The 7,839-nt window shown below is 40.7% G+C and overlaps 1 protein-coding gene across 3 annotated transcripts in view; it reads right to left on the bottom strand.

Annotated features, from left to right (window-relative positions):
• Positions 1 to 2,300: 2,300 nt before the first annotated feature.
• Positions 2,301 to 7,839, bottom strand: part of TDRD3 (tudor domain containing 3) — a 208,888-nt gene continuing 203,349 nt past the window's right edge. For all 3 annotated transcript variants that reach the window (XM_067563207.1, XM_067563208.1, XM_067563209.1), the window contains one exon: positions 2,301 to 2,544. The gene's annotated coding sequence lies outside the window, so the exon portion shown is untranslated. The remainder of the gene's footprint in view (positions 2,545 to 7,839) is intronic.

The following is a 7,839-nucleotide window of genomic DNA, read 5'->3' as shown; positions in this document are numbered from 1 at the left end:
AAATTATATCAATTTCACTGACTGCTTTGGTACAGATTGTAGGGCTCTATCCTTAATAATACTTGTCCAAACACGCAGTCCACTAGCATTGGAAAGACAAAACTACTCTTTAAGTAGTACTATAACCTGTATAGCTTTGTGAAGTTGAATAAGTGCTCTAAGTGGTCTCATTGACCGATCTAAGTGAGTAAGTTGCTCTAAGTGGTCTCATTGATAATGCTGGAGAGGAAACCTTCAACTGCAATCACTATACTAAACCTATAATTTAGGTATTAGGTCATTTTAGTTGCAGTTACAATTTAGTTGCACTGATAAGACTGATTCATGGTCTCTGGGTAAGGACTTGGAATTTAAACTAGGACACTCTATAAAACTAGATGGTTGTGTGTTAGTTAGCAGTGAATTGCTTCCACATTGTACTGCTCGTGGCTGGGAAATATTTTACATTTTTGTTTTAATTTTACTTCTGAATTTTATGACAATTCTCAGGCCATTGTTTAGGATCTACTAAGATGGCAAAACTTCCTGTTCCTTATTTAACTGACTAGAAAAGAAACACACGCTTACTCTAAGGGTACGTCTACTCTGCGGGCGCTGCGTCAGGCTCCACGGATCAATTGAGCGGGCAGTGGAGACCCACACGATCGATCCCAGAAGTGTTCTCCAGCCGACACAGTAAATCCACCCCTCCTGAAAAGAGCAACACTGCATCGACCGGAGGGCATTTCCTGTCGATGCAGCGCAGTGGAGACGCCGTGGTAAGGGACCATTAATGAGTCGACGGGAGATACGCAAGCTACAGTATGTAGTAGCTTGCATATTTCCTGTCGACAGCTGCCAGCAGTGTAGACCAGGCCTCCGATATTGATTTCATTTATATACAACACAGGTAAGGCCAACATATAGGCACATGCTAACTTTAAAGTTTGGCTACAGTCGGACTACTAAGAATAAAGCACATGCATAAGTGTTTGCAGATTTGGGACCACGATAGGTACATTATATATTATACAAATTTATCTAATTACATCAGAATAAACCCTCTTTTTGTTGTAGTGGTTCCGGTACTTGTTGTGCATTTTGTATTAGCACTTAGTAGAGAGAAATCCAACTTCTACCACTCAGGAACTGATTATGTGTTCTTATATGTTAATACTTCCTGTGATGAGGTTTACAAACCCCATACTAAGGCTGAGGTAGGGGAAGGGCTGGGGAGAAGACCAGTATAAAGGGAGCTTCTGCAGCCTCAGGCAAGAGGGAAAGAGATGCCATTTCCTGGAGGAGCACCGAAGACCAGTATAAAGGGAGCTTCTGCAGCCCCAGGCAAGAGGGAAAGAGATGCCATTTCCTGGAGGAGCACCGCTCCTCTGGAGAAGCTTCTACTGATGGATGTGGCTGTGAGTCTCCTCCCCTTTCTCATCCCCGGTCAAGAACCATGGCAAGGGGCATAAGCAGATCACAGGCATTGGCCCTACACTGCAGGGATTTTGAAGTAAAGACTTGAAGTAAACTACAGCCATACTCTAGACTGAGACACAAGGTCTGGGAGGAAGTGGCCCAGGAGAAGGTGAGCAAGGGGCCAGCCACACCTATCACAAAGATAAGGCTTAAAATAAAATGTAGCCTTCCCCACATGTGGTCCTTTGTTCAAGCTTCAAAGAAGATTAATTAAAACATTTCCACCAGTAAATGAAACAATAAAACCAAAATGTGAAATTATAAAAAAAAAAAAAAAAAAAAAAAAGAGAAGTGACTATTCAACAGTTCAAGTGCACTCTATGTTCTCCTGTGCCTTTGAGTCTGTCCTTGGTGCTGTAAGTCCAATTAAAGCCATATCTTGCTGTGCCACTTTCAGACAGTATCCGTTTCCACAGCAAAGTACAATCAATTTAAAAAAGGAAATATTTAGCTAAAATTATTTAGGATATTACTGTTGAAATACTGACCAATTATCCTTCATTAGCCTTTTAAACACATTTCGTGACCAGCGTAGCATGTAGTCATAACTTTGGCCTTAGGTAATTTTGGAAGAGAAACATAGCAAGTTGTGTGGGAGTAAGTCCATAATTCCACTGTATAATAATTACTGGAGATGTTCTAACAAGTTTTAGAATTGTTATTCTAGAAAAATAAATTAAAATTAAGGGTCCAATCCTGCTTCCATTTAATGTAATAGGAGTTTTGCTATTTACTGTAATGGAAGGAGGATTGGACCCAAAATCCACTCCAAATGAACAAAAAGGATAATACTGAAGTTTAAGTAATACCAAAAGATAAGCAGTATACGAGGCAAAGACCAGAATAGTGCACTGTGGGTTTATTGATGGTAGCAATAACAATTTGCTTTTTTCATATGTAAAAAGTATTTTGCATCATACAACTAAGAACTTTTAAAAAGTCTCTTCTGTGCTGTTCAGGTCTGGATTCCTCCCGATCACACCAGCCATCTTTCTTGTATCCTGGTCCTTAGGAAAAGCCAGAAGTTCTTCTAGAAGTCTTGAGCAACTGGGGGGTGTTGATGACTTTTTCCCTCCCAAAGAATTGCTAAATGAAAAAATAAGATATATAAGCTACAAAGATCTCTGCTTTTTGCACAATGTGTACGTCATAGCCTACTTTTAATCCAAAAGAGTGCATATCTATGGTACTGTACTTACAGAGAAATAAGCCTTTGGAAGTGTAAAGTAAGTTACACTGCAATGCAATACACGATTGCTACTGTACTACCCAAAAAAACCAACGACAACAACAAAAAACACTTCCAAGCAATGACAACCTATAAAAATGTCATTTTTTCTTTGGTGAGAACTTCAAGTAGGATTTTCCAGGGACTTTGACAAACAGGTTTAGAGTAATTATCACTGAGCAAAGGGAGATCTAAAAAGTAAATAAATGATGAAAGGCTTTTAGGATCTCCTCAGCCCCTCTCAAAGACCAACAATCTAAAAACAGACATTTTTCTCTTTTAGTTACCACCCCCTCATCCTACATTACAGTGACATTCTCTATAGCAAAGGTGGGCTAGACAGGTATTTATATAAAGTTAGGGGCTTAATTCTGACACCTTTCCTTGCTTTGAGTAGGACCTTTGAGAAATAATTGTTCTGCTGCTTAGTCTTTTAAATGGAAGTTGAAGGAACGCTTTTCAAATCGTTGTGGGGCCATAACAATTACTTGGAATAACCAAAATTATAGAATAGTTTGTGGTAAATTTTTCAAAAGCACCTAAGTGACTTAGAAGTCTAGGTCTCATTTTCATATGTGACTCAGGCAGTTCTGAAGTTATAAGGGTAAGTCAGTGGAATCTCAGTGCCTAAGCTCTGGTCTACACTACAAAATTAAGTTGAAGTGAGGCAGTTTATTTCGACCTAACTCTATAAGCATCTACACTAAAATGTAGCTCCCAACGATATAACTCACCCACTACACTGACTTAATAACTCCACCGCCGTGAGAGGCATAGTGCTTAGATCGATGTAGTTAGGTGCATGCAGTGTCAGCGTAGACACTGTGTTGTTTACATCGACTGTTGCTGCCTTTCAGAAACCATCTCACAAGCCCCACACTGACAGTTAAATTGGTGCAAGCGCTCCTGGTGAGGACGCACACTGCCAACACAAGGAGAACAGTGTGGATATGAAAAACAATTTAATTACTACAGTGGCTGTATGGCAACATAACTTAGGTCAACCTAAATTTGTAATGTAGACTTGTCCTAAGGCACTTTTGAAAATGGAACTTCGGCAGTTTTGAAAAATTTACCCATCATCTGTTCAAACCGCATAGAACTCAGCAATTTTTCCTGCAATCCTGAGTTGCCATTCATCTTTCTTTCTCTGTGAAGGGAAGATTATCACTTGCATTAGACAAGACAAAAATGTATAAGAGATATAAAACCCCTTGCTTCAGGACATAAGGCAACCACTAATCAACCTGGCAAGTTATTCGATAACTGTCTATCATTTTGTTTCTTGCATCTTCTTCCTCCCAAAGTTGGTTTGGAAAAAAAAAACAAAAAAAAACTGACATGAAGAAAGTGCAAAAGAGAGTTAGATCAGTTCTGAGTGCTTCCAAAAATACCATCCAAAATGTCATATAAAGAGAATGATAGAATCATAGAAGATTAGAGTTAGAAGGGACCTCAAGAGCTCATCTAGTCCAACCCCCTGCTCAAAGCAGGACCAACCCCTACTAAATCATCCAGCCAGGGCTTTGTCAAGCCACACCTTAAAAACCTCAAAGGATAGAGATTCCACCACCTCCCTAGGTAACCCATTCCAGTGCTTCACTGCCTTCCTAGTGAAGAAGCTTTTCCTAATGTTCAACCTAGATCTCGCCCACTGCAACTTGAGACCATTGCTCGCAGTTCTGTCATCTACTGCTACTGAAAACAGCCTAGTTCCATCCTCCCTGGAACCTCCATTCAGATAGTTAAAGGCTGATATCATTCTTTTCTTTTGCAGACTAAACAAGACTAATTCTCTCAGCCTCTCCTCATAAGTCATGTGCTCCTAATCATTTTTGTTGCCCTTCACTGAACTCTTTCCAATTTGTCCACATCTTTTCTGTATTGGGGGGCCCAAAACTGGCCACAGTACTCCAAACATGGTCTCACCAGTGCTGAATAGAGGGGAATAATAACTTCCTTCAATCTGCTAGCAATGCTACTACTAATGCAGTCCATTATGCTATTAGCCTTATTGGCAACAAAGGTGCACTGCTGACTTATATCTATCTTCCTGTACACTGTAATCCCCAGGTCCTCTTCTGCAGAATTGCTGTCTAGTTACTCGGTCCCCAGTCTGTAGCAGTACATGGGATTCTTCCATCCTAAGTGCAGGACTCTGCACTTGTTCTTGTTCAGCCTCATCAAATTTCTTTTGACCCAATTCTCCGATTTGTCTAGGTCACCCTGTATCCTATCCCTGCCCTCCAGCGTATCCATCACTCCCTCCAGCTTAGTGTCATCTGCAAACTTGCTGAGGGTGCAATCAACCTCATCATCCAGATCATTAATGAATATGTTGAACAAAACTGGCCCCAGCACCAACCCCTGGGGCACTCCGTTTGTTACCGGCTGCCAACTAGACATCAAGCCATTGATCACTACCCGTTGACCCCAATGATCTAGCCAGCTTTCTATCCACCTTATAGTCCATTCATCCGACCCATACTTCTTTAACTTGAAGATCAGAATACTGTGGGAGACTGTATCAAAAGCTTTGCTAAAGTCAAGTTATATCACATCCACTGCTTTCCCCACATCCACAGAGTCAGTCATCTCATCATAGAAGACAATCAGGTTGGTCAGACATGACTTGTCCTTGGCGAATCCATGCTGAGTGTTCCTAATCACTTTCTTCTCCTTTAAGTGATTCAAAATGGATTTGTTGAGGACCTGCTCCATGATCTTTTGGGGACTGAGGTGAGGCTCACTGGTCTGTAGTTCCCCGATCCTCCTTCTTCCCTTTTTTAAAGATGGACACTGTCTTTTTCCAATCGTCCGGGACCTCGCCTGATCGGCACGAGTTTTCAAAGATAATTGCCAATGGCTCTGCAATCACATCAGCCAACTCGCTCTGCATTGCATCTGGCCCCATGACCTTGTGCATATCCAGCTTTTCTAAATAGTCCTCAACCTGTTCCTTCAGCACTGAGGGCTGCTCACCTCCTCCCCATACTGTGCTGCCCAGTGCAGTAGTCTGGGAGCTGACCTTGTCTGTGAAGACAGAGGCAAAATAAGCACTGAATACTTCAGCTTTTTTCACATCATCTGTCACTAGGTTGCCTCCCCCATTCTGAAGGGGCCCACACTTTCCTTGACCTTCTCGTTACTAACATACCTGTAGAAACCCTTCTTGTTACCCTTCACATCCCTTGCTAGCTGTAACTCCAATTGGTGATTTGATCTTCCTGATTTCACCCCTGCACGCTCAAGCAGTATTTTTATACTCCTCCCATGTCATCTGACTTAACTTCCACTTCTTGTAAGATTGCTTTTTGTGTTTAACCTCAGCAAAGACTTCTTTGTTAAGCCAAGCTAGCATAAGAGAGCGGCAGAATGATCTACCTGAAAAATCACTAACAGGGCCGGTCTGATGTCTGTCTTACCTGTATTTGAAAAGCTATCTATTGCAGTATAAAGCTGCTCTTTTCTTCATCCACCTACACCTCAGATAGGCCAATTTCCTCAACAGGCTCTGCTGGACTCCTCACAAACTCCACAAAGCAAACCTTGTAGACTCAATTAAATGGAGAGAACTTTGCAATATACTTCAGTATCTAAACAGATTAGTGAAACACAGTGCTAAAATTATGCACAAATTCTGCCTTCAGAGATGGTTAAAAGATAACCCAAGTCCAACCCATTTCTGGAAAAGTAAACTGCCCTGCCTCTTTTGAAAAGATTCACCAGCAGACACTGAAATGGGAGGGGAGAAACTAATTTATATTATACATTTCAGAAGGAATAAAGTCAGAAGACTGTCTTACTTGGAAACATTATATTATGTAGCTTAAATGTGAGCCTCCATTAAACTCATAAATACACACAGAATCGTAAAGTTGTAGAACTGGAAGGGATCTCGAGAGGTCTTCTAGTCCAGTCCCCTGCAGTCAAGACAGGACTAAATATTACCTAAACCATCCCTGACAGGTGTTTGTCTAACCTGCTCTTAAAAATCTCCAATAACAGAGATTCCACAACCACCCTAGCCAATTTATTCCAGTGCTTAACTATCCTGATAGTTAGAAAGTTTTTCCTCATGTCCAGCCTAAAATTCCCTGGCTGCAATTTAAGCCCAATGCTTTTTATCCTATCCTCAGAGTTTAAAGAACAATTTTTCTCCCTCCTCCTTGTAACAACCTTTCATGTTCTTGATAACTGGTATTGCGTCCCCACTCAGTCTTCTCTTTTCTAGTTAAAACAATCTCAATTAACCTCAATTTTTTCAATCTTCCATCATAGGACATGTTTTCTAAACCATTAGTCATTTTTGTCACTCTCTCCAATTCATCTGCATCTTTCCCAAAATGTGCTGCCCAGAATAGAACACAATAATCCATTTGAGGCCTAATCAGCATGGAGTAGAGTCAAAGAATTACTTCTCATGTTTTGCTTACAACACACCACTAATACATCCCAGGATAATGTTTGCTTTTTTTGCAATAGCGTTTTATACTGTTGACTCATATTTGGCTGTGATACACTATGACCCCCAGGTCCCTTTCCACTATAATCCTACCTAGGCAGTCATTTCCCATTTTTTGTGTGTGCCACTGATTGTTCCTTCTGAAGTGGAGTACTTTGCATTTGTCCATATTGAATTTCCTCCTATTTACTTCACACCATTTCTCCAGCTTGTCCAGATCATTTTGAATATTAATCCTATCCTCCAAAGCACTTGCAACTCCTCCCAGCTTCGTATTATCCGCAAACTTTATAAGTGTACTCTCCTATGCCATTAACTAAATCACTGATGAAGATATTGAACAGAACCAGACCCAAAACTGATCCCTGCAGGACCCCACCTGATATGCCCTTCCAGCTTGACTGTGAAGCACTGATAACTACTCTCTGGGAACAGTTTTCCAACCAATTATACACTCACATTATAATAGCTCCATCTAGATTATATTTCCCTAGTTTGTTTATGAGAAGGTCATACAAGTCAGTATCAAAAGCCTTACTAAAGTCAAGATATATCACATTCACTGCTTCCCCTCTATACAGCTAGGTTGGTTTGACATGATTTACTCTTGATAAATTCATGCTGACTGTTACTTATCACCTTATTATCTTCTATGTGTTTGAAAACTGATTGCTTAATTATTTGCTCC

The sequence above is a fragment of the Emydura macquarii genome, unplaced genomic scaffold, assembly GCF_026122565.2.
Source record: "Emydura macquarii macquarii isolate MOO-44397 ecotype Brisbane River unplaced genomic scaffold, CSIRO-AGI_Emac_v2 contig_2473, whole genome shotgun sequence".
NCBI classification, from domain to species: Eukaryota; Metazoa; Chordata; order Testudines; family Chelidae; genus Emydura; species Emydura macquarii.
This window is presented reverse-complemented; position numbering and strand designations above follow the sequence as displayed.